This window comes from Rhinolophus ferrumequinum, chromosome 16 (genome assembly GCF_004115265.2).
Source record: "Rhinolophus ferrumequinum isolate MPI-CBG mRhiFer1 chromosome 16, mRhiFer1_v1.p, whole genome shotgun sequence".
NCBI lineage: Eukaryota > Metazoa > Chordata > Mammalia > Chiroptera > Rhinolophidae > Rhinolophus > Rhinolophus ferrumequinum.
In genome coordinates, this window is record NC_046299.1 from 51,068,370 (window position 1) to 51,095,033 (window position 26,664).

At 35.8% G+C, this 26,664-nt stretch overlaps 1 protein-coding gene across 3 annotated transcripts in view; it reads right to left on the minus strand.

Moving 5' to 3' along the window:
* Nucleotides 1-26,664, minus strand: part of USP54 (ubiquitin specific peptidase 54) — a 117,954-nt gene that overhangs the window by 88,032 nt on the left and 3,258 nt on the right. The window lies entirely within an intron of this gene.

Below are 26,664 nucleotides of genomic sequence, written 5' to 3' on the forward strand. Positions count from 1 at the left end.
AAACTATAAAATTTTTAGAAGAAAATATAAGCATATACAAGTATCTTCATGACCTTGGATTAGACAAAGTCTTCTCAGATATGACACAAGCAGCAAAAGGAAAGAGATAAATTTGGCTTCACCAAAATTAAAACTTTTATACTTCAATGGACACCATCAAGAAAGTAATGAAACACCCCAAAGAATAAGAGAAAATATTTGCAAATTATAGATCTAATCTAATAAGGGACTTGTATCTAGAATATATAAAGAACTCTTACTACTAGATAATAAAAACAAACCAATTTAAAAATGGGTATTTTTTAAACCCCAATTTAAAATTTAGGATCTGAACAGACCTTTCTTCAAAGATATACAAATGGATAATAAGCACATGCTAAGCTGCTCAACAACAGAATAAGAAAAAAGCAGGAAGAGAGACTGCACAGTGGAGAAATCTAACAACTAGTGCCTCAGCCAAGTGACCAAGGTCATTATCAACACTGGTAAATCATATTGATAGTATGTAGCCTTGATATGATGTGATGAGAATGGCGCTATCTGTGCCATTCTCCCCAAAACCAATAACCCTAGTCTAATCATGAGAAAAGAATCCAATTCCAATAGAGGGTTATCCTACAAAGCATTTGACCGGTACTCCTCAAAAATGTCAAAGTCATCAAAAACAATCAAAGTGTGCCACACTGTTATAGCTAAGAGGAGCCTAAGGAGACATGACAAGTAACGTAATATGGAATTTTAGATGGAAACTTGAAACAGAAAAAAGATATCAGGTAAAAAATAAAGAAATCTGAATAAACTGGATTTTAGGTAATAATACCGTATCCATATAGGTTCATTAATTACAACAAATGTAGCATACTCATGTAAGATGCTAATAAGGGAAACTGGCGGGGATCATACGGGAACTCTCTACTATTGGTTCAATTTTTCAGTAAATCTAAAACTGTTCTAAGAAATAGTCTATTAATAATGACGGGGTTCAGAACTGGCCTCCCCAAGATGTGCTACTTTGGCATGTGGATTATTTTGAGCCAAAGGCAACTGAGGCCCTGCGGGCCCAAGAGAAACTTTTACCTCTCCCTTAAAGAATTTAAACTGGGGCCTTGCCCATACAAAGGATTATCACCAGAAGTAACTTGCTGTGACCTATCTATAGGGCGGGTCAAACATCTAATGACTGAACATCAGCTCTTATTGTCCTGAGAATGACCTTCCTCCCCTCTGAAGCCTCCGGCTCCTTACCTCATCCCTAACTCAGAATGCCATATAGACCTTATTTTAACTTTCTGTTTCTGAACCTCTCATGTATGTGGGGTTCCCATAGGTACGTATACCATTAAATTCGGTTATTTTCTCTTATTAATCTGTCTCATGTCCATTTAATTATTAGACCAGGCAGAAAAATCTATAAGGGTCAAGGAAAATGTCTTCCTTCCACACAATTATAATAAACACAGGTTAAATTAAGACAATGCAATGAAAATCAAAACCAAAATGAGATACCTCTTCACACCCACTAAGATGGGTTATAATCAAAAAGACAGATAACAGCAAATGTTGGCACGAATGTGCAGAGATCTGAACCCTCCTATACTGTTGGAAATGTAAAATACTGCAGACACTTTAGAAGAGAGTCTGGCAGATGCTCAAAAGATTAAATATAGAATTACCATACTATACCACAATTATACTCCTAGATATATACCCAAAAGGAATTAAAACATATATTCACTCAAAAACTTGTACAAATGTTCATTGCAGCATTATTCACGGTAGCCAAAAAGTGGAAATTCAAATGTACATAAACTGATGAATGGATAAATAAAATGTGGTTATTCATACCATGGAATATTACTCAGCCATTATAAGGATGAAGTATAATACGTGCTACAACATGTATGAACCTTGAAAACATTATGCTAAGGGAAAGAAGCTGGTCACAAAAGAACACCCATTGTATGATTCGAATTATATGAAACTATAGGCAAACTATAGAGACAAAAAGTAGATTAGTGGTTGCCTAGGACTGAGAGGAGGTGTAAAGGAAATGAAAAGTGACTGCTAACAGGTACAGCGTTTCTTTTGGAGGTGATAGAAATGTTTTAAAATTGATTGTGGTGATGGTTATTCAACTCTGTGAATATATTAATAATCACTGAATTGTACACTTTAAATGGGTGAATTGTATGGTATGTAAATTATATAAAGCTGTTATTTTTTTTAAAAAAATAGTTTCTCATTTTGCAATATAAGGACACACTTTGTTTCATGTCTGTGGTTTAAATTACCGTGTTAATGCGTCTTTTGGAGCAAAAATTAATATAAGACCCGGTCTTATATTAATTTTTGCTCCAAAAGACGATTAGAGCTGATGGTCCGGCTAGGTTTTATTTTCGGGGAAACGTTGTAGGTCCCCATAAACAACAGCAGCTGCCGCCTACTAAAACTTAGTTGGCAAATAACTTCTGTGTATACAAGATTTTGAATAACTGTTTTTTAAAAATACATAAGCAAAGAAAATCATGCTGTCGGTGCATTGTACTCTCTGATACTGTCATTTAATTCAGGACAAAATGCAATCAGCATTTCCCTAATCAAGAACCTAACAGTAGTACCACTGATTACACATATCTCCAAAGTGGATGGAGACAGATAATTCACCTTGACAAAAATGAATTTGGTGGCTGAAAATGCCACCAAAATGGCTCAGCTGCAAAAGTCAGAGTACATTTCTTCTGTTTGGGTGGAAAGACAGAACAGATGAACAAGGCAGGCTGCATTGATAGTTGCTGGGCACACCCTTTCCTAAACAATTACAAACATTCTCCCACGTAATCTGCAGAAATCCTTTCTGTTATTTTTTGAGTATTTTTTCTCTAGAATGCTCACTCAGAAGCTGACTTAAAACCATCTGTTTTGGGGGCGGCCGGATGGCTTAGTTGGTTAGAACTCGAGCTCTGAACAACGGGGTTGCTGGTTCGATTCCCACATGGGCCAGTGAGCTGCGCCCTCCACAACTAGATCGAAGACAACAAGCTGCCACTGAGGTGCCAGAGGGGCAGCTGGATGGCTCAGTTGGTTAGAGTGCGAATGGTGCACTGCACCCCGTGAAACTAAGATTGAAAACTGCAACTGAGCCCTCACACAACTAGAGAGCTGCGCCCTCCACAACTGGATTTAAGGACAACAACTTGGAGCTGATGGGCCCTGGAGAAACACACTGTTCCCTGATATTCCCCAATAAAAATTTTTTAAAAATTTAAAAAAAAACACATCTGTTTGATAAACAATCTGTATCCAGGGTGCAGGTGCACAGAAAAGAGAGGTAAGGAATCACTGGATGATGAAAAGGTGGCAGAAGGAAAGGGAAAAAATGAGCAGGGATTCAACTTCATTAAAGACTCAAGCATCACTCCTGAGTTAGTGATCTAAACTGGGAACAGGGGAAAGGAAGACATGACAGCATAGTATTAATGGATTGGGAAAGGAAATTAACCCTTTGCGCTGATTTATTTCGATTTATTTTCTTTTCTTAAACAAGCAAAAAATTTAAATGTGCAGTTCACAGAAAGAAAAAAATAGAGAGCCAGTAAAGAGAGGGAAAATGTCTTGTCATTCATAATTAAAGAAATGCAAAAAAAAATTATCACAGCCAAGAGGAACCTAGGAAGACATGATGAGTAAACGTAATGCGTTATCCTGGATCAGATTCTGGAATGAAGAAAGGAGATTAAGTAAAAGCTGAGGAAATATGAACGTTAATAATGTATCAATGTTGATTCATTAACTACAATAAATGTACGTACTCTAAGATACTAATAATAAGAGAAACTGGGTGAGGAAGTAAAAGGGAACTCTGTACTATCATTTTTCCATAAATCTAAAACTGTTATAAAAAAATGAAACCTGTTTTAAATTGTATGAAAAAAGACAGGAACTTAATAAAAAAAAACAGTAGTACATTTTTTAAAAATCACATACAAACAGAAAATATTACATAACAAAGGAAAAATAAACCACACACAGATAACCTCTAGTGTATCTGCTACTCTAAAAAGGATGTATCTCAATGAAATACTGTTTCATAGGAACTAGTCCAGATCATCATAATAATATTCCAGATCATGGTAAGAATATTTTTTTAAAATCTTAACATAAAGAGAATAGCTTAGGGAATATTGTTACATTTTTATTAAGTATTCACTATTTCCTATGCACAGACAAAGGCAAACAAGAGAGCATTAGAACTTACCCTTAGAATCAGAAGAACCACAAAGATCCTGAGGTTCAGAGAGGTTAAGCATGATAACGCTTCCATGATTATATAATAATGTATTTCTACAAACTGGGTAAGTGAAAGTTTGGTATATTTTAAATGTATTAGAAAACATTGCTATTGAAGGATTGTTGATGAATTATTTAAAAAGCGAAACTTTTCATTTCTTTTGTAAATTTTAATCCACATAAAAAAGTATAAAAATATTTAAAGAAGAGCAAATATGGATGAATGGAGCAAGAAGGAATGAAGACCATTAATTCTATTTGATCTTAAAATACTGTGATAAGAGAATTCTACACTAAACTTCCCATTACTCATGAGTCACATCTGAAATATTTTAATTCATTGAATACTTACTGAACATCTACTGTAAGCTAGACATAATGCTAATATTAGAGATGCAAAGGCGACTAAAATCAGTGTTTGTTAATTCAGGGATTGCAGCAACATTACAGAATATACCACCACAAATGGGTGTGGAGGGTGTCTGTATCAAATTAAAAGGTGATAAATTATATACTATTATACCATTGTGTTAATATAGTTAATTTTAATATAATCTTTGGGTGGGAGGATCATAGGATATTTAGGGTTTATTTCTTATTTGTATTTTCTTTTTTTTTACAATGAAAATATTTTTGTTATAAGAAAAAATTGAGTCAGTTCTAATAAAAATAAGAATTATATTAATAAGCATTCTGTGGTAGCCAAAGGGATATAAAATAAAAACAGAATATGAACAGTGATTTTTTTCAATAATTCAGAGTATAAATCTATAGCTCTCCTCTTAACTTTTTAACCTGGATCTCCTCAATGAAATCTCATATGTGCAAATACAATGTATTCTCTATCTATACACTTCTCCCTGATCAGTGACAGACTAAATACTAACAATTTGAAACTCACTAACTTGTAAGTACAGAATCTTGAAGTAAAAAGATTCTTTAGAGAGGATATAGCTAAGTTTCTAACCTAATGCAAGAACACTTTTTACAATCTTTTCTACAAATTGTCGCCCAGCCTCTGACAGAATATGGTTAAGGACAGAGGACATGTTATCCCATAAAACAGTACATTTTAATTTCCACCCACTGTTCTTAGTTCAATCTTTGGTCCAAAACATAGCAGATCTACAGTTTTCTCTTTACGTAAGCCTTTCAAATATGTAAGACAAAACTCATGCGTTCCCTTAATCACCTCTTTTCAGGCTAAATATTCTAGCATACCTATAACTCATTGTGGTACACTACTTTATTCATGCCCTTGTGTAATCCCCGCTTTTCAGTATGGGCTGGACCTGGTGACTTGCGTCTAATGAGCAGAATACAGCAAAAGTGGTGTGATGTCATTTCCAAGATGAGGTTATAGACCCTGGCTTCCATCTTCTTCATTGTCATGGGAAGCCAGGTGCCATGTTGCACACACTCTATGGAGAGTCCCACAACGCAAGGAAATGAAGGAGGCCTCCAGCCAACAATAACTAGGCCCTCAGTCAGTCAACCCATGAGGAATTAAACCCTGCCCAGGACCACATGAGAGAACTGAGAGACAGATCCTCACCCAGTTGAGTCTTCAGATGAAACCAAAGTTCCAGCTAAAAACTTGATCGAAGCCTGTGACAGAGATGCCTTGATTCCTGACCCACAGACGCCATGAGATAAAAAAAATATTTGCTGCTTTAAGTCATTAAATTTTGGAATAATTTGTTATGAAGCATTAGACAAGTAATACATCTAGCAAATCACTTCTCATTATAGCCTAAAAAAATTTTCACACATTAAATACAGAAATTTATACTCACGCATAATAGAGAAAAACTGAAAACAATTTAAATATTCATCAAAGGGGAATAGATAACTACAATGTGATAGTCTTCATATTTAACGCTACGCATCATTTAAAAATGGATGAACTAGATCTATTTCAACATTAGATCTCAACATAATATGAAAATAAAGTTACAGAATTACCCCTATAATTCCATTTACATAAAAATTGTAAACACATTTACAATTGTAAAACACTATTATATGTTACTTTCGGATACATCTCACAAGTATATAAAATTATAAGAAATGGATTGCTTATGTTTAAATATGTGGATTAAACACACACATTTATCTCTACTGACTCCTAAATTAAACCGTCATTAAGAGTAAAGGAATACAAAAGATAAAAGTCTACAAGGGCAAAGAAACTGGGAAAGAAAATGACCAGAGTAAAATTTACACAAAATTTTGGAAGCTGGAAAGCAGATAAATGTGTGGTAATTGATTAACATACCAAAGAAAGAATTGGAGGGTAAATGGTGGCAACCAGAAGTATGCATACTCCCACCACAGAACCCAGGAAAGGCTGAGGAATTGGAACTCTCTGCAGGTAGGAATGCAGGGTAGCACTTAAAACTGGAAGAGTACTTTTTAAATGTTTAAGAAGCAGTTTCATGCTTCAGATTCTTTAAATCCAATGCAGCTAGGCAAATGCCGTTCCCCTCCAGCTGAAGACTATATAGGCTTACTTTCTGAAGTGTGAGCCAAAGAGTGTGATTCCGGGACACCAGGCACAGCGAAACTGGGTAAGATGCGTTATTAAAAATAGGGAAACTTTTAATAAAAAGTTAAAACTTGAAAAAGTACGGGGAGATGAAGTGAAAGTCTATATGCTAAGTGAGGAGATCCCCAGGCCCCTTTCGCCCTGTCAGCACCAAAACACCGGTAGTCAGACTATATTCCCCAGGCAGAAGACTGGAAGATTTCCATCTGGGAAAACTGACCAGCCCGAAAGAACACCTATAGATACTGACCGCTGATGGTACCTCAAACAAGAAGGGGAAAAAAGCTTGAAGAAACAGACAATTCACAGAATACAAAAAAACTTAAAATTCTAAAATGCATTTCTCAGATAGGAAAGATTTTACTTCTATAAAACAAGAAATATAAAATTCAATAAAAGGTTTGAGAAACAAATTTAAGGAACTCTCCCAAAAGTAAAATAAAAAGAGAAATACCAGAGAAAAGATAATAAATTTAAAAATCAAAGATCAATCCAGGCTTTGTAGAAAAAAGAGGAAAATGTCAAAGAAAAAAGACAGGAAATAGCCCAGATTTTAAGATTATAAATTTTCAATTTTAAAGGAACCACAAAGTCCCCAGAATAATAAATGTAATAATCCACACTAAGGCACAAATAATACTAAATTGCAGAACACTAGAGATAAAGAGAAAATACTCTAAGTTTCTAGAAAGTGAGAAAAAAAGAGGTAACTATGCAAAGGAATGGAAATCAGAATGGCATCAGATTGCATAATGTAAATATAACGCCACAGAACTATATACTTAAACATGGTTAAAATGGTAAACTTTATGTTGTGTATATGTAACCAAAAAAGAAAATGATGGAGATACAATGGTAAGATCCCAACTCCTTGATAAGAATCAGTCCATAAGAAAACATTACATTTTCTGTAGAAATTTGAAGTAAATGGATGCATTGCAAATGCCACCCAGCCTCAGTTTTACTAGAAATGTCATGTTTTTATTTATTAATAGACTACCATTTATTCTTATAAAAACAAAATGAAAAGAATCCATCAGACTTTTTATTGCCAAAACAGGAAGAAATTAGCAATACCTATAAAATTCTAAGAGAAAATTATTCCCAACATAGAATTCTATTCTCAAACACAGTATTATTTAATTTTAAGGGTAAAATAAAAACGTGTTCACATATGCAAGATTTCAAAAATTTTAACTCCTATAAATGTTAACTCTCAGAGAACTTCTGCAGGAGTGCTTCATCAAATTAAGGGAGTAAACCAAGGAAGAAGATTACATGTAATTCAGGAAACAATTCCCAGGATGACAGTGAAAGGAAATCCCAGGATGACAGCTATAGAGCAGGCCTACATAACTAACAACTCATATTAGAGCAGAATGTAGAACAATATGTAAAGTAGGTCTCTAAGCTGGGAACAAACTGGTTAATTATCTACTGGGTTTGAAATGGAGCAGTTTTATGGTCTGGCTAAGAGTCTGGGAATGATTTAGTGATCAGAACTTTAAAAACTGAGCAAATGAAAAAAAAAGGCAATTACTATACCTGAGGAAAATAAAGTCATGTAAGAAAATAATTATGATCATCATATATTATGTAGCGCAGGTTCAATATTTGTATAATATAAACAATAAATAATGATTTAACCTCCCCAAATTATATAATGATATTGAGAATATAAGGGAGAAGACTCATATGCATTTAAGAGCCAAAACCATATTATATGGCACTTTATATATGCTTAGTATTTTTAAAAAGCAAGTGATGTAATTATGCTATTAAAATATTTCAAGCAGATGAATATAGTTGCCTCATGGGGTGGGAGAACTGCTATTTTTCCTTCTAAGCATATAATACTATTTGAATTTTTAAAACTATGCACATGTATTACTTTGATAAAAATAAGAGTTCCCTGTAAGGAGGGAGAGGGAAAGGGCTTTGGCTTTATCTGTAATGTTTTATTTCTAAGAGAAAGAGGAAGAAAAACAGATGTCAACAGTGGTTAATTCTGGGTGGTGGGAATATGGGTATTTGTTATATCACTTTTTGCAGTTTTAAAATTTCTCAACACTCCCTTCCCAAATCCCAACAGCCTCCTATGTAAATGGTTTTCAGACCATTTGTGGTTCTGTCTGCCTGCATTGGAATGCTCTCAACTTTGTCAGCATCCATTTAAATAAACCAATATGCAAAATGTGTTTCCAACCTAATACAAAAATATGCTGGAACCAATACTTCTGTGATCTGGACAAACTCCTGGTAATATAGCTGAAGGTATTTTTAGCATAGCCAGTTCCTGCTACATTTATGATTAATCAAAATTCCCAGATGATTTTTCACATGAACTACTGCCCAACCAGCTTTTCCTCATCCTGTTCTTGAGCATTTGAGGTTTTGAATTTAAACACAGGACTTATACCTGTGAATTTAATCTCAGTTTGGGCCCATGATTTCATTCTGTGGATATAATTTTTAAGGCTTTATTCATCATCTGTCACATTAACTAACTACTCCTGCAGCTTTGCAATACTTACATACCTGATTGACTTTTTTTTTAATTTTTATTCTATCCAAGGTCCAAAGATAATCTACCAGAGATTTTCCTAGTGAAATCAAGAGTCTAAGTGGGTACAGTTATTCAATCTTCTACACATTCACTTCATCAACCAAACCATATTTTACTACATATCAGCCACAAATCTATCATGAAAGAATGTGAAACTGCAGGATTATATCTGTAATTAGAACAATCCCCTGATCTACTAACCTCGTAATTCTAAAAAGAAATAGAGGTACGGAATTCAAGAATAGAAACAGAAGTAATATGTTGTAATAAATCAACCCATATTAACTCTTTTTAATACTCCATATCATCTGTTCAATCATTTATAACTGAATTTTCCCAGGAATTAACATCAATTTTAATGGTCTCCAGTTTTCCAACTACTTTCCTCATTTGTATATCAGAACATTTGTCTCTCTGGTTTTTATGATTTCTCAAAGATTAACAACACTGGCTCTGAGATCATTCGCCAGTTAAATTCAGCACTCTGAAATTCCATTGGGACTTAAGACTTAAATTCATTTTAAAATGTTAATTCTCACCATGCTGGGCTATAGTTTCTAGTTTATAACTTGCTATTTACCTTCTAATTTGAAAACTATTGTCCTTGCTGCTAATAATAATCTATATAGTACTTATTTTTTGAAAGAACTTTACAATTTGTCAAAAATCCTATCAATAGGTTAGATAAAATTAATATACCATTATCTCATTTTATATGTAAGGAAACTGAAGCACAGAGAAGTTAAAATTATTTGCCCAAGGTCAAAGAGTTACAATGAACCAAAATCTCCTATTGCAGTCTAGGACTCTTTTCATAAAGCCATGTGGATCTCTAATACAAAACTACTGAAGAATGCACATAAAATTTCTTGCTTAAAAATTGATTTTTTGATTTAGTGGTTGACAGGGGTTAAGTAGGGGGTGGGGGACAAAGGAAATAGATGTAGCCATAAAAGAGCAATATGATAGATCCCGTGGTGATGAAAATATTCTGTACCCTCATTGTATCAGTGTCAACATCCTAGTTGTGATACAGCACTACAGTGTTGCAAGATGGGAAGCTAGGTAAGGAGTACATGAGCTCTCTCTAACTGTGTGAATCTATAATTATCTCAAAATAAAAGTAAAATAAAACACTAATAAATAACTGGTATTTCTTTTTTAAACCAATTTCATTTTAAAGAGGCTTACTTAAAGTGGGTATTTTAGTGGGTAAATTAAAACAAAACAAAATGGAATCAGGCATAGGGCAACACAGTGGACTTCAAAAGTGGGGTAAGTCCCATCAACCAAAGCTCAAAAAAGGCCATAAAGATCCTTGGAAATTGAAAAAGATCACCCAGGATTCTTATTTCCCAAAGCCACAACATCAAACAAGACAGTATGGGAAACAAATTTTTAAGTCACCTCAAAAAGAATCAATAGAATGAAGTTAGAACCGGTAAAGCTTTCCTCACCCCACCATACACTTCACTGCAATCTTCAACTTAGAGAAAGACTGAATGTGCATGTGTCACCTTCAACCTGATATTGACAGCCACACATTTTGACAGTCCCAAAATTGCTTCTCTCTCTCTCTCTTTTTTTTTTCCCTACTCATGAAGTGCCTGAAGCTTCAACTATTTCCTGCTTCTCCCAGCTGCAGGGCTTGCAATTAGGAAAACATTTCACTCAGCGTCTAGAGCAGGTCTGGTTAGAAGGATGAGCTCATCCCTTCAGAAGTGCCCGATGCTCAGGAAGGTGCTCCTCCTCCAGCAAGCAGGTTTTTGTGTGTTTAAAGTGACACCCACGACCTGTGCAACCACTTGGCCAAAGCCAGAACAAGTCCTTCCCTGGACACGCCTAGTGCCATATAATCATTTCCTGCTCTAGCCACTTCACACGGTGCTGCCGCAGCAGCTGCTGCTGCTCCTACTATAACCTCACTAGAGAATTTCATTTTCAGCTGGAACAGACGTCAGGTCCCTCACCACTACCTTGTAAACATTGCGGTTTTAACAGGTCCTTGGCCAGAGTCAGACCTTACCAATCACCCCTTTTCTCAGAATTTACTATGCATCTTCCTAAACTAGGAATGTAACACTTCGACATCTCTCATCCTGTCTGTCTACAAGTCTCAATTAACCCAGGCAGCTAAATGCACTATATGTAATTAGAGCTAAATGCTCCAAATTCATTTGTCCCTCCGTCACTACTTCTAAGGAACCATTTACTCGGCCATAGCTGTCTATTTATTGGTAAAGCACATAAAAATCCCAACCCAAAAAACTAGGTAGACTTCACTTCAAAACGATTTAATACTGGTACTAAATATCTTCAATCAAAAGTACCTGGGTATCAGTCATTCAACAAATATATCTGTGCATGTATTAAGTACATCTATCTCTGAAAGGGTGCTGAACTGGGCTTTGAGTTAAAATAAAATGTAAAATTAAATTCCCACCTTCGCCTTCCACAGGACCTCTGCAGTATTTTTACTTCTGCCATGACAAGCTTCTAATACACTAAACAAGCTGACTAAGGAGTATAAACTAGTCAGAGAAACATCAAATTCATTAGTGGTTACCTTTGAGAGATGGCAAGAGACCTGCAATTAAGAAAGGGAAACCCAGGGGCCTTCAACTAATTTAATAATGTTTAATTTCCTGGATAGTGGATACAAGGAAGCTTACTGCATTATTCTTTTCATATGTGTTAAATAATGAATAATAAAATTTTAAAAACAAAAAAGGAGAACTTCCATGCATCAAAGGACACAATCAATAGAGTGAAAAGGCAACCCACAGAATGGGAGAAAATATTTGTATCTCATTTATCTGATAAGGAGTTAATATCCAGAAAACATAAAGAACTCCAACAACACCAACCAATTTAAAAGTGCACAAAGAAGGACATAAATAGACTTTTCTCCAAAGAAGATATACAAATGGCCAATAGCACATGAAAAGATGCTCACCACCCAGGAAAATACAAATCAAAACAACAATGATGGCTACTACCAAAATAAATAAATAAATAACAATTGTTAATGAGGATGTGGAGAGACCGGAACCCTTGTGCACTGCTCGTGGGAATGGAAAATGGTGCAGTCACTATGGGAAACGGTATGGTGATTGCTCAAAAATTAAAAATATGAACCAGCAATTCCACTTCCGAGTATATATATACAGAAGAATTAAAAACCGGGTTTCAAACAAATCACCCATGTACACGCAGGTTCATAGCAGCATTATTCACAATAGCCAAAAGATGGAAACAACCCAAGTGAATAGGTAAGTAAAATGTGACATATATATATATATATATATACACACACACACACATATATATGTATATATACACACACACATATATATGTATATATATATATATGTACACACATACACACACACACACACACACACACACACATACACGAGGTAGGACAATTAAGTTCATGAACTCATCCTAGAAAAAGTGCTACATACCTCAATGCTGAATATAACTACGGTCACCTTCAAAGTACTCCCCTTGGGAAGCTATGCACTGAAGCCAGCGCCTGCCTAGTCCTTCAAAGCAATTTTGGAACTCTTTTTCTGGAATGGCCATCAGAGCTGTCCTCGTATTATACTTGATGTCCTGAATGTCATCAAAATGTCTTCCTTTCAGTACTTCCTTTGTATTTGGATAAAGAAAGAAGTTATTGGGGCCCAGATAAGGTGAGTGGGGAGGGTGTTCCAATACAGTTATTTGTTTACTGGCTAAAAACTCCCTCACAGACAGTGCCGTGTGAGCTGGTGCATTATCATGATGCAAGAGCCATGAATTGTTGGCGAAAAGTCCAGGTCATCTAACTTTTTCACTTAGCCTTTTCAGCACTTCTAAATAGTAAACTTGGTTAACTGTCTGTCCAGTTGGTACAAATTCATAATGAATAATCCCTCTGATATCAAAAAAGGTTAGCAACATCGTTGCAACAAGTTCACGAACTTAATTGTCACGCCTTGTGTGTGTGTTGTTATTATTCAGCTTTAAAAAGGAAGGAAATTCTGACACATGCTACATCATGGATGAACCTCAAGGACATAATGCTAAGTGAAATAAGCCAGGCACAAAAGGACAAATACTAGTCTACGGCCATACCTCCCTAAATGTGCACATGATCTCATCTGATCTCACAAAAGGACAAATATTCTGATTCCATTTATACCTACCAGGTACCTGTAACAGTCAAATTCAGAGACAATCAGTAGAATGGTGGCTGCCAGGCACTGGGGGAGGGAAGAGTGGGGGTTATTTAATGGTTATAGAGTTTCAGTTTTGCAAGATAAAAAAGTTGTATATAGAGGTGGCCAGATGGCTCAGTTGGTTAGAATGCAAGCTCTGAACAACAGGGTTGCTAGTTCGATTCCCACATGGGCCAGTGAGCTGGGCCCTCCACAACTAAATTGAAGACAACGAGCTGCTGCTGAGCTTCCGGAGGGGCGGCCGGATGGTTCAGTTTGTTAGAGCGCGAGCTGTCAACACCATGGGATGGTGGGCTGCGCACTGTGCAACTAAAGATTGAAAACTGCGACTGGACTTAGAGCTGAGCTGTGCCCTCCACAACTAGATTGAAGGACGACGACTTGGAGCTGATGGGCCCTGGAGAAACACACTGTTCCCCAATATTCCCCAATAAAATTTTTTTAAAAAGTTCTACTGATTGGTTGCACTACAGTGTAAGTGTATTTACCACTGAGCTCTGCATTAAAAACAGTTAAGGTGGTAAATTTTATGTTGAGTATTTTACTATTTAAAAAATACACAGAACTAATCAAAACAGGTCTTAGCCTGATCAATCTAAGGTATTGAGTGAGAAAAACTAAATTCAAATTGAAACAGACTGGTGCTTTTCTCCTCTTTCAAAAATTGATTCAAATTTTATTAGTATTATTTGTTGAAAAAAACTGATGTACCATAGGCAATAGACAAATTCATTACTCTGATCAATTTGATACAATTGAAGAACCTAACATATTAGGGGCTACTAATGTACTCCTAGAGAAATATAAAGGAAATATCATCACTAAGTTTGATAGAAAGGAAAAAAAAGGACACTTAGTCTAAAGAACAGTCCCCAAATATTAAGGATGGTAGCTTAGAAATAAAAGTTATTATTTGTCATACTCTATACAAAATTTGAAATGTGCATCAAATTGTATTTTCCTCATTTCTGAGACTTATTCAGAAAGGGTGGAGATGAAAAAACTATAATTAAAAAAACTAAGAAATAATCTTTCAGAGGAAGAAATGTGCTTCACTAAGTTGTTGTAAGGATTAAATGGATTATTTCATACAAAGCGCTGAGCACATGGTTGGCACATGGCATGCTCAACAAGTTATTCAAACTTTCTCCATTTTCTCTTGTCCTTATTTTTCCCTATAAACCAACATAATCAAAATTAATTTGAGGGGCCGGCCCAGTGGCTCAGGCGGTTAGAGCTCCATGCTCCTAACTCCGAAGGCTGCCGGTTCGATTCCCGCATGGGCCAGTGGGTTCTCAACCACAAGGTTGCTGTTTCGGTTCCTCGACTCCCGCAAGGGATGGTGGGCAGCGTCCCCTGCAACTAAGATTGAACACAGCACCTTGAGCTGAGCTGCAGCTGAGCTCCCGAATGGCTTGGTTGAAGCGCATCCTCTCAACCACAAGGTTCCTGGGTCGACTCCCACAAGGGATGGTGGGCTGTGCCCCCTGCAACTAGCAACGGCAACTGGACCTGGAGCTGAGCTGCGCCCTCCACAACTAAGACTGAAAGGACAGCAACTTGAAGCTGAACGGCACCCTCCACAACTTAAGATTGAAAGGACAACAACTTGACTTGGAAAAAAGTCCTGGAAGTACACACTGTTCCCCAATAAAGTCCTGTTCCCCTTCCCCAATAAAAAATCTTTTAAAAAAAGAAATTTAATTTGACTGTTTGTTAACACAAACATAAACTATGTCTGGAATAACTTTATACATTTCACAGAGCAATTTTACAATCACATCACTTCATACTTAAAACAGTTCAATGAAGGAAAAACAAAACTAAAATTTGCATGCCTACTACATGATAGCAACTGTGCTAAGAATCAACACCTATTATTTCACTTAAAATGTGCAGGTAGGATATTATCCTAATTTCACAGATAAGAAAACTGAGGTTCAGAAATATTTAGCAATTTGGCCACCTTCCCATAATAGTATTAAACTGAAGGGCTGAGATTTGAATTCTGTCTGGCTCCAAGGCTTATACTCTCATCGCTAAAACTATCTTAGGCCCTGTGTGAGATAATTTCTCATTCTCTCGTTCAATTATTCATTCACTGACTCTTTCATTCAATCAAACAATTCAATGGTGGCAGGCACACTTGCACCAAACTAGTGACATAAAGAGGAATAAAATAGCCTCTACCCTCATAGCCTAGAGAGTGGGAGTGAGAAGAAGAAGGAGGGATGGCTGAACACAAATCAACCACAAAACAATTAAGAGCCCAATAATAGAATAAGCAGAATGCTGTTGAAACAAGGAGGGTAAATACTAGCTTTGGGGATTCTGTAAAAGCATTGCAGAAGACCTACCATGTTCCTTTGAAACTTTTGTTAAATATGTGCTTACAACTTGATAAAAAGCATCTCCACAAAAACCTACAGCTAACATCACACTCAATAGTGAAATACTAAATGCTTTCCCCCAAAGTTGGGAACAAAGCAAGGATTCCTGCTCTCACTACTCTTACTCAACAAAGTATTGGAAGTTCTAGGCACTGTAGTAGGCAAGAAAGAGAAGAAAAAGGCGAAAGAAAGAAAGAAGAAAGGAAAGGAAGGAAGGAAGGAAAGAAGGAAGGGGAGAAAGGAAGAAAGGAAGGAAGAAGGAAGGAAGGAAGGAAGGAAGGAAGGAAGGAAGGAAGGAAGGAAAGGAAGGAAGGAAGGAAGGAAGGAAGGAAGGAAGGAAGGAAGAAAGAAAAGAAAGAAAGAAGGAACTGAAGGAAGGAAAGAAGAAAGGAAGGAGAGGAAGGAAGGAAGGAAGGAAGGAAGGAAGGAAAGAAAGAAAGAAAGAAAGAAAGAAAGAAAGAAAGAAAGAAAGAAAGAAAGAAAGAAAGAAAGAAAACTATCTCTATTTGCAAATGGCATGGTTGTCTGCAAAGAAAATCCCAAGCCATCTCCAAAAAAACTCCTAGAAGTAATAACAATAAAGTCAGAGGATATAACATCAACACACAAAAATCAACCACATTTCTTTATACTGACAATAAACATGCAGAAACCAAAATTAAAAACATTACCATTTACAATCACTCCAGACAAAATTAAATACTTCAGTGTACAATTGTCAAAACACGTACAGCATATTATAAATTATAAAATGCTGATGAAATAAATCAAGGAAGACCTAAATAAACAAAGAGACTTGTTCATGGCTTGGAAGACTGAGCATGATAAAAATGTCAGTTCTCCCCAAACTGATCGATAGGTTTAATGCAATTCCTATCAAAAGCCAACCAAGGCTCTTTGTAGACAGAGACAGGCTTATTCTAAAACTTACACAGAAAGGTGCAGACTCTAGAACTGCTACAACAATCTTGACAAAGAAGTGGGAAGAATTACTCTACCCAATACTACGGCTTACTACATAGCTACAGTAATCAAAACCGTGTGATACCAGCAGAGAGATAGACACATCGATTAATGGAACAGAACGGAGAATCCCAAATAAGACCCACATAAATATTAACTGATTTTTGACAAAAGTGCAAAAGCAATTTAATGGAGAAAGGAAAAGCTTCTCAACAAATAGTGCTGGTGCCTTTGGACATCTAAAGGCAAAGAAGTGAACTCGGGGCTGGCCAGGTGGCTCAGGTGGTTGGAGCTCCGTGCTCCTAACTCCGAAGGCTGCCAGTTCCATTCCCACATGGGCCAGTGGGCTCTCAACCACAAGGTTGCCGGTTCAACTCCTCGAGTCCCGCAAGGGATGGTGGGCAGCGCCCCCTGCAACTAAGATTGAACACGGCACCTTGAGCTGAGCTGCCACTGAGCTCCTGGTTGGCTCAGTTGGTTGGAGCGCTTCCTCTCAACCTCAAGGTTGCCGGTTTGACTCCCGCAAGGGATGGTGGGCTGCGCCCCCTGCAACCAGCAACGGCATCTAGACCTGGAGCTGAGCTGTGCCCTCTACAACTAAGACTGAAAGGACAACAACTTAAAGCTGAACGGTACCCTCCACAACTAAGATTGAAAGGACAATAACTGGACTTGAAAAGAAAAAAAAAAGTCCTGGAAGTACACACTGTTCCCCAATAAAGTCCTGTTCCCCTTCCCCAATAAAATAAAAAAATAAAAATAATTAAAAAAATAAAATAAAATAAAAAAATATAACCCCACTCTTACGCCTAGGGGGAAAAAAAAAGGAAATGAACTCAACCTAAACGTCACACTTTATACAAAAATTAAATCAAAAGGATCACAGATGTAAATGTAAAATATAAAGCTTTAAAAAAAATACAAGAAAACCTTCGTGATCTAGAGTTAGGCAAAGAGTTCTTAGACTTGGCACCTTGACATCAAAAGTATGATTCGTAAAAGAAAAACTGATAAATTGGACCTCATCAAAATTAAAAACTTTTATTCTATGAAAGCCTAGGGGAAAGAGTATGAAAAGCACAGGGGAAAAGACAAGCTACAGACTGTGAAAAAATATTTGCAAACCACATATTCAACAAAGGACTAGTATCTAGAATATATAAAGATCTCTCAAAACTCAACAGTAAAAAAATCAAACAATCCAATTAGAAACCAAGCACAAGACATGAAGAGACCTTTCACCAAAAAGGTATACAAATGGCAAAATAAAACATGAAAAGATGTTCAATATTATTAGCCATTAAGGAAACAGAAATCAAAACCACAATGCAATATCACTACACATGGCTACAATATCACTACACAATATCACAATGGCTAAAATAAAAAGTAGTGACACCACCAAATGAGGGTGAGGGTACAAAAAAACTCATCAGTGATACACTGCTGATGAGAATATAAAACTTACTTTACTGCCACTGTGGAAAACAGTTTGACAGTTTCTTAAAAAACTAAACATGCAACTACTATACAACACAGCAATTACACTCCTAGAAATGTATCCCAGAAAAATGAAAATGTATATTCATATAAAACTTGTATATGAATGTTCACAGCAGCTTTACTTGTTAAGTCAAAAACTGGAATCAGCCCACATGTCCTTCAACAGGTAAATGTTTGAACAAATGGTGGTACATTCATACATAGAATAGTACAAAGCAAGCAAAAGGAACAAATTATTGATACATGCAACAACTTGAATGAATCTCTAGGAAATTATGCTGAACAGAAAAAAGGCAATACCAAAATGTTACGTACTGTATGATTCCATTTACATAACATTTTTGAAGAGACAAAATTTTAGAGAAGAAGGACAGATTACTGGTTGCCAGGGATGAGGGTATCTACAGGGCAACACTAACACCTTGTGGTTTTAGAACCGTTCAGTATCTTTACTGTGGTAATAGTTACATGAACCAACACATGTAAAAAAGTTATACAGAACACACACACACACACACACACACTATAAGTAAAACTGGGGAAATCTGAATAAGATCAGTGATATGTATCAATGTCAATATCCTGGTTGTAATGTTATATTGTAGTTTTGCAAAATGTTACCATTTTGGGAAACTGGGACAAAATGTACAAGGGATTTCTCTGTATTATTTCTTACAAGTCATGTGAATCTACAATTATCTCAATAAAAATTTTAATTTTAAAAATGTGGATACAGGTAACTTGACTATGACCAGAGACTTAGCTGACATTCAAACCTAGTCTTGACACTTTTTCTAGCCTTCAGCTAGAAAAAGTATTTACTAATAACTTTCCAAAACACTAAACAACAACAAAAAAAGCAGTTATTAACACTAGGAAAAAAAATTGCCTAAGAAAGGAAATGTATTACTACATGGCTTAGCTATGAACAATATTTACAAAATCATAACAATGAAATACTGATGCATTAGTTTTCTATTGTTGTAGTAACAAACTACCACAAATTTAGTGGCTTAAAACAAAACAGATCTTTTGTCTTATACTTCTATAGAAGTCCAACATACTCTCATTGAGCTAAAATCATGGTGGTGGTAAGGTTGCATTCATCTCCTTCTGGAAGTTCTATGGGAGAATCTTTTTCCTTCCCTTTTTCAAATTCAAAAGGACGCCTGTATGCCTCTGATCATAGTATTTTTTCTTACACATTCAAAACCAACAACAGAGATTGAGTCCTTATATAGCATCTCTTCTGCCTCCCTCCTCCACTTTTAACAATCCTTTTAATTACATTGAACGCATCTGGATAATACAGGATAATCTCCCTATTTTAAAATAATCTGATTTAGCAACCTTTATTCCATATGCAACTTTAATTCCCTTTTGCCATGTAAGGGAACATACTCACAGGTCCCAAGGATTAGAATGTGGACAGATTGGGGGGGAGCACAGTATTCTGCTTACCACAACTGATTTAACAAACAAACAAACAAAAATGTATTATACATACATTGAGAGAGAAATTGTGCATGTATATGGGAGGGAGTATAGGAAATAGCATTTTAAGCATATCATTTAGAAATATATACAGAGGTAAATAACAACAAAAAAAAAGGCAACATTTAAAAGTGCTCTAAAGATCATTGGGGGATCACTTTGTAAATTATATAAATGTCTAACCACTATGCTGTACATCTGAAACTAATATAAAATAATACTGAATGTTAACTAATTGAAAAAAAATTTAAATAAAAGTGCTCTGAAGAACAAAACTCAGGAGTACCTAAGGAAGAGTAGGGCAAAAGAAAGATGTTTTCCCTTAAAAGCCTTAAAATACTATTTCACTTTTAAACAATGTCCATGCATTACTATGACTTGTTTTTATTTTTTAATGCCTTCTACTTTACATGGCTTTGTCTCAGAGGTTGGCACAAACAAATCAGTTGCATAATGTCAGTAATCCCCTCAGGCTCTGCTCGGCCACAGTTGAGCACTTTGAAGAAATTGTAGGAAAAACAAGTTTGAACCAATAACTACAGAATTTGTCCTGATAGGACACTTCTGTCTTTTAGCACTCTGAGTAAGAAACCTAGTTAGGAAGTTCCTCACTAGTTTCCTCGGAAAACATCTGTGATCTAGAGATGACTTCTAATACGTGGGAACTAGAGTCTGAACAAGATTAGTGCCGTTGGTTCAAACAGTTGCTTCATCTTGATCAATGCACCACCAACAGATTTCGGTCAGAGCATCCGTTCCAGGTGAAAAAGTGACATGGGCAAAGTCAGGAAAACAGGAAACCTTTCGATTTGTTTAGGGAACAGAAAGTGGTTTAGACTGGCTGGAAGGATGAGATAGTGAGACTCCAACTAGAAAAACAGCTAGAATCACAGGTTGGTCTTTGATAGTTAATGTTAGACCACTGAAGGCTGTTGAACAGGAAAGTGACAAAGAGCGAAGCATCATTTTTTATTCAGTTTTTAAAAGTGGCTGGTATTCAGTGAAGATGAAGGAGAGCGTCATCCCCGGCCAGGACTATGGTAGGATACTTGAGGCTCCCAGGTACAAAATGTAAGGAGGCTCTCCTTCTCAGGGTCAACACGAGAGTAAGTGCCGTCTCTAAATTCTGCACTCACATACCCCTTAGTATCCTCATTTGGTGGGCTCAGCACCTCATCTGCCTCACCCATAATAACCACACAGTGGAAACAACCCAAACGTCTATCAACTGTTGCACGGATAAACAAAATGTGTTCTATTCATACCATGTAATTAAAAGGATAGTTAAAGCTGTAAGGAGAAGGCAGAAGAGATGCTATATAGTGAAGGGGACCAAAAGTTTTGCCTTTTGGGATATTGATTGTAAGCTGGTTATTAAAAAACAGGAGACTCAGAAAGAACCTTTGACCCTCCCCTGTTTCCAGCCCAAGAGATTCAGATAGAAAAACCTGCTTCAGGAGGGAAATCAGGATGTTCACTTTGGCCTGATCGGAATTATGTATAGTAAATAGGAGGGCTTTAGGCAGGGGCCTGTGAGCTTGATACCCCGAGTCCTAGCAAAAATTTTCTCAGGTACCTAGCAAAAATGTACCTGCCAATGTTCCATTCTTCCTCAGTTACCTGTACATGGCCCATTCTCACTTTTGAAATCTAAGACCCCATTCGCTCCTTTTCTCCTTTGTCCAAAATGTCATCTATACCCAATTTTCTGTCTTTGGAATTTTTATGCTTATGTGAATTCCCCACAGGCATGTATTAAAATTTGATTTTCTCCTGTTAATCTGTCCCTGTTAATTTGATTGTTAGCCCAGCTAGAAGTACTCAGAAGATGGGAGGGAAAGTATTACACATTTTTTAGCCCCCACACTAGGTTATTGGTTCTCCTAACCCCTGATCTGACTGGATCTGGGTTATTAGTGGTTCAGCAGCAAACACATGAATTCAGACCCTTTTAGTTACAGCATGCCTTCTTTTTCATCAAATATTTACACCATGTAATGGAGCTTTCGGCAGTATCAATTTTGAGCAGTAGATGGTATTATTTGATGTTATATACCATAGTCTGAAAATTAATAGCTACCGTTTTTGAGCACCCTATTTTACAGAGGGGGATGTCACTTAATGAGCTGAAGATCACAATGCTAATAACTGACAACTGGAATGGAACCCAAGTTTTGTTTTATCCCAGTGCCCACCTCCCTCTCAATGCTAAACTCAGAAATGTCCACATCTCAGGATTTCCCTTCAGAAGAGAGCTGTGAGGGGACATTGCTCCTAAAGAATTATTTTTCCCCCAAGCATAACAATAATGAGAAAAACCAGTTTCTTCTATATATATGATTAAATATCTGATACAATTATTATTTATATATTCTATTGTGGATTTTCTACCTGATCAATTTTATTCAGCTATCGTCTCCCCAACTTTAAATTCAACTCGTTTAACTCAAATGGCACATCACTATAATAATATTAAATGAGTTCCTGAATTTTGTAGTCAAATCTAATTTGTACCCAGAAGTGGTATTTTTCCCCTCATTTTAATTCATAGTTTTATTCACCAGATTTGGTTTAAAGAATTCTAACCTTCTTAGTTAGAACTTTCTAACTGTTAAGACAACATCAAAACATTACAATGCACATTCTAGTGTTTTACCCACTGATGGTCACGAGGTTTCCCATAAAAACAAACAGTAAACTAAAAACATTGCCAGCTATATGACAAAGGATTAATATTTTTACTATAGCTTTAAAACATGTCAAAATAAGAAAACAAAATGAAAATTGGCAAAGACATGAACAGCTAGAAAATGTGATTATCTTGAAAATCCAAAAGAACCAAATGAAAAATCATATTTAATAAAAGAATATAAGGTAATCCAATTCAGGATCAACAGAGAAGAATCAATAACTGTCCTATACGCCAGTAATAACCAAATTTTGAAATGTCTTGAGGTAAAAGATCCCAATTGCCATAACTTGAAATAACTATAAAATACCTAGAAATTAAACATGTACAAGACCAATATGAAAAGAACTGTAAACCTTTCTGAAGGATTTTTTTAACTTAAATATAGAATATCTTGTTTATAAATGGGAAGTATCATATCAATATTATAAAAATATAAATGCTCCCATAAAGTAAGTAATCTGTCTACTTGTGATCAATCCCAATTATAATCACAAAAGAATTTTTGTTTGTAATGAAACCTGAAAGTAAATTTCTGAAAGAAAGAAAAAAAATCTGTTCTTGCATATATTCTAAGACTGAGAGGAAACCTAACCTTCAAACATACTATATATAGGTCAACAATAATTAAACTGCGTGGTATTGGCCCAGAAGTAAACAGATCAACTGAAAAGAAAGTGAGAAACAAACACACATACATATCTATATATGACATTTTAGAGCATGATGAAGATAAGATTTCACATCAGTGAAGACAGGGATACGATACTCAATAAATAGGGTTGGGTTAATTGCATGTTTGGAGAAAAAGGTACCTCACAAAACACACAAAAATAAATTCCAGATTGATTAAAGAGCTAAATATTTTTTAGCTGTAAAGTATTACAATAAAACAGAATATTTTCATAATTTGGGGATCGGAAAAGCCTTCTTAAGCCTCAAAATCTAGAAGCCATTAAAAAAAGACATAACTATGAAATATAAAAATTTTAGTACATCCATAGACACTATAAGTAATGTAACACACTAGAAAAATATGTGCAATATATATAAAAAGTACAGAATTGTATCCGCATACATATAAAAAGTTCTTGTTAATCAATAGGTAAAAGAAAACAACCCAGTTAAAAAACAAAGAACAGAACAAGCAATTTCACAGAAACATAAACGGCCAATAAAGACATAAAAAGATGTTCAAACTCATGAGTAAACTGGAAAGGGGGATAGGTGAAAAAGGGGAAGGGATTAAAAAGTACAAATTGCCAGTTACCGTGTTTCCCCGAAAATAAGACCTAAATGGACAATCAGCTCTAATGCATCTTTTGGAGCAAAAATTAACATAAGACCCGGTCTTATACCGGGTCTTATCTAACATAATATAAGACCGGGTCTTATATTACTTTTTGCTCCAAAGTACACATGAGAGCTGATTGTCCAGCTAGGTCTTATTTTCAGGGAAACCCAATCTTATAGTTAAAATAAGACCAGGTCATATATTAATTTTTGCTCCCAAAGACACATTAGAGCTGATTGTCCGGCTAGGTCTTATTTTGGGGAAAATATGGTATAAAAATAGTCACGGGGATGGGAAGTATAGCATAGGGAATATAATTGATATTATAATAACTATATGTGGTGTCAGATGGGTACTAGACTTACCAGGGTGATCACTTCATAAATTATATAAATGTCTAATCACTATGTTGTACACCTGAAACTAATAATATATGTCAACGGTTAATTGAAAAATTTTTAAATTATTTTAAAAATAAGCAATCTGGAAACTAAAAATTAAAACAAAATTTTTTGGCCGTTATATTACGTAGCAAAAATGTACAAGATTGACAACATCAAGTGTTGGCAAGTATGTAAAGATATAGGCACTTTCATAAACTGCTGGTGGAATGCAGAATGGTACAGACTATATAAAGGGCAGATTGGCAGTATCTTTCAAAACTGAAAGCACGCATACCTTTTAAGCAACAATTCTAGGCACCTACTCTAGAGGCAGTCTAGAACATGTGCACAAGAGACAATAAGGGATTTTCATTTTAGTGTTGTTGGTAATTGCAAAAATCTGGGACAACTTAAATGTCCATGGATAAAGGAACAGTTAAATAAATTACAGTAATTCAAACCGAAATACAATCAGCTATTAAAAAGTGTGTACTGACAGGATGAGATCTCTCAAAGGTATACAGCTAAGTTTTTTTAAAAAAAAAAAGAGCTGCAGAAAAAATACATTATCATTCCACTGATTTAAAAAAGCTATAAATAGATATATAAAGTATAAACACATACAAAAAGGACTGGAAGAAAAACCACCAAACAAGATATTTCTGGAAGGGGAATCTATATTCCTTAGCCTGTATAGATACGGCATTATATTTTTGAAAGAATGTATTCTTTGTTCTCTTTAAAGCATTTTAAGTATACAATTTAAATATTTATTAAAAATTTTAAGTGCTTTTAAAAAGACAAAACAGCCAGTCAGGAAAAATAATAAATATGACAAAATGTTCAACTTTAAAGGCAATCAAAGAAATGGAAATTTAAAATAAGATATTACTTTTCACCTACAATGTAAATTGTTTTTGGTTTGTTCCTTGAGTCTCTATTTACTGTTGCTAATTTAAGCGCTAGGAAATTAATACTTTTGCCCACTCATCCCTGTAGGAGTGTAAATGGATAGAAACTTTCCAGAGGGTATGTGTATCAAAGCAGAAGAAAAGAACTTCAAGCTCTCCTGAGGATGAAGAGTTCAAGAAAGCTTTTAGACTATTATCTTCTTCACATATCATAAACTGCTGTGTCAGCTTTCAACACACATGGAGAAGAAGTTCCATTCTTAGCCCTCAGGGCTCTTCCTCTCATCTCATTCTCTTGCTCTAAACCTTTTTTGGAAAAATGTCTCAATACCTCAAAAATAACTCACATAGGGCCGGCCCAGTGGCTCAGGCAGTTGGAGCTCCATGCTCCTAACTCCAAAGGCTGATGGTTGGATTCCCACATGGGCCAGTGGGCTCTCAACCACAAGGTTGCCAGTTCAATTCCTCGAGTCCCGCAAGGGATGGTGGGCTGCTCCCCCTGCAACTAGCAAGAGCAACTGGACCTGGAGCTGAGCTGCGCCCTCCACAACTAAGACTGAAAGGACAACAACTTGTAGCTGAACAGCATCCTCCACAACTAGGATTAAAAGGACAACAACTTGACTTGGAAAAAAAGAAAAAAGTCCTGGAAGTACACACTGTTCCCCAATGAAGTCCTGTTCCCCTTCCCCAATAAAATAAAAAATAAAATAAAATAACTCACATAAAAAAAGTAAGCACCCGGCTCACTTAGTTAAAAGGTGTTAGAAAACACAAGGATCTCATTCACACCCACATGCTATTCCATCTAAAATCTATACAGATGAGGGGCTGCTGCAGAAACTCAACTCAATGGAAAAAAAAACTGCATCACGGACTCACCATCAAATCTGCATGTATTTCTTAAGAATACTGTGTATTACAACATAGTTGTACACCTCCATTTTTAAAGACACTAAACATTTATTAAAATGGGCCAGCACCACAGCTGGACACAGAGAAAATGAAAACAGTGATATAACAAACCAAATGTTGGAAGCATTTGAATAAATTATCTGAATGCATTTATCCTAAGTATAAGAAGTGTAAATACAGTATAAGGGAAACAAGTAATTAGTTTGTTCTGTCATCTATAGCCTCCTGATATAACTGGTTTCCTAAAATTAGCTGAGAGCATCTAAAACTCTCAATTATCTTTAACGTATAGCAATTATTAAGTATAATTTGGCAATGTGGTACGGTAAAAGGAACACTGAATTGAAATCAGAATACCTGGGACATTGTAGCTGTATGACTTTGAGCAAGTCATTTAAAAGTTCTCTAGGCTTTAGTTTCCTCAGTATAAAAGGATGGACTGAACTGGTTGACTTTTAAGCATTCAACTAAGTAACTCTAGAACTAAGTATCAAT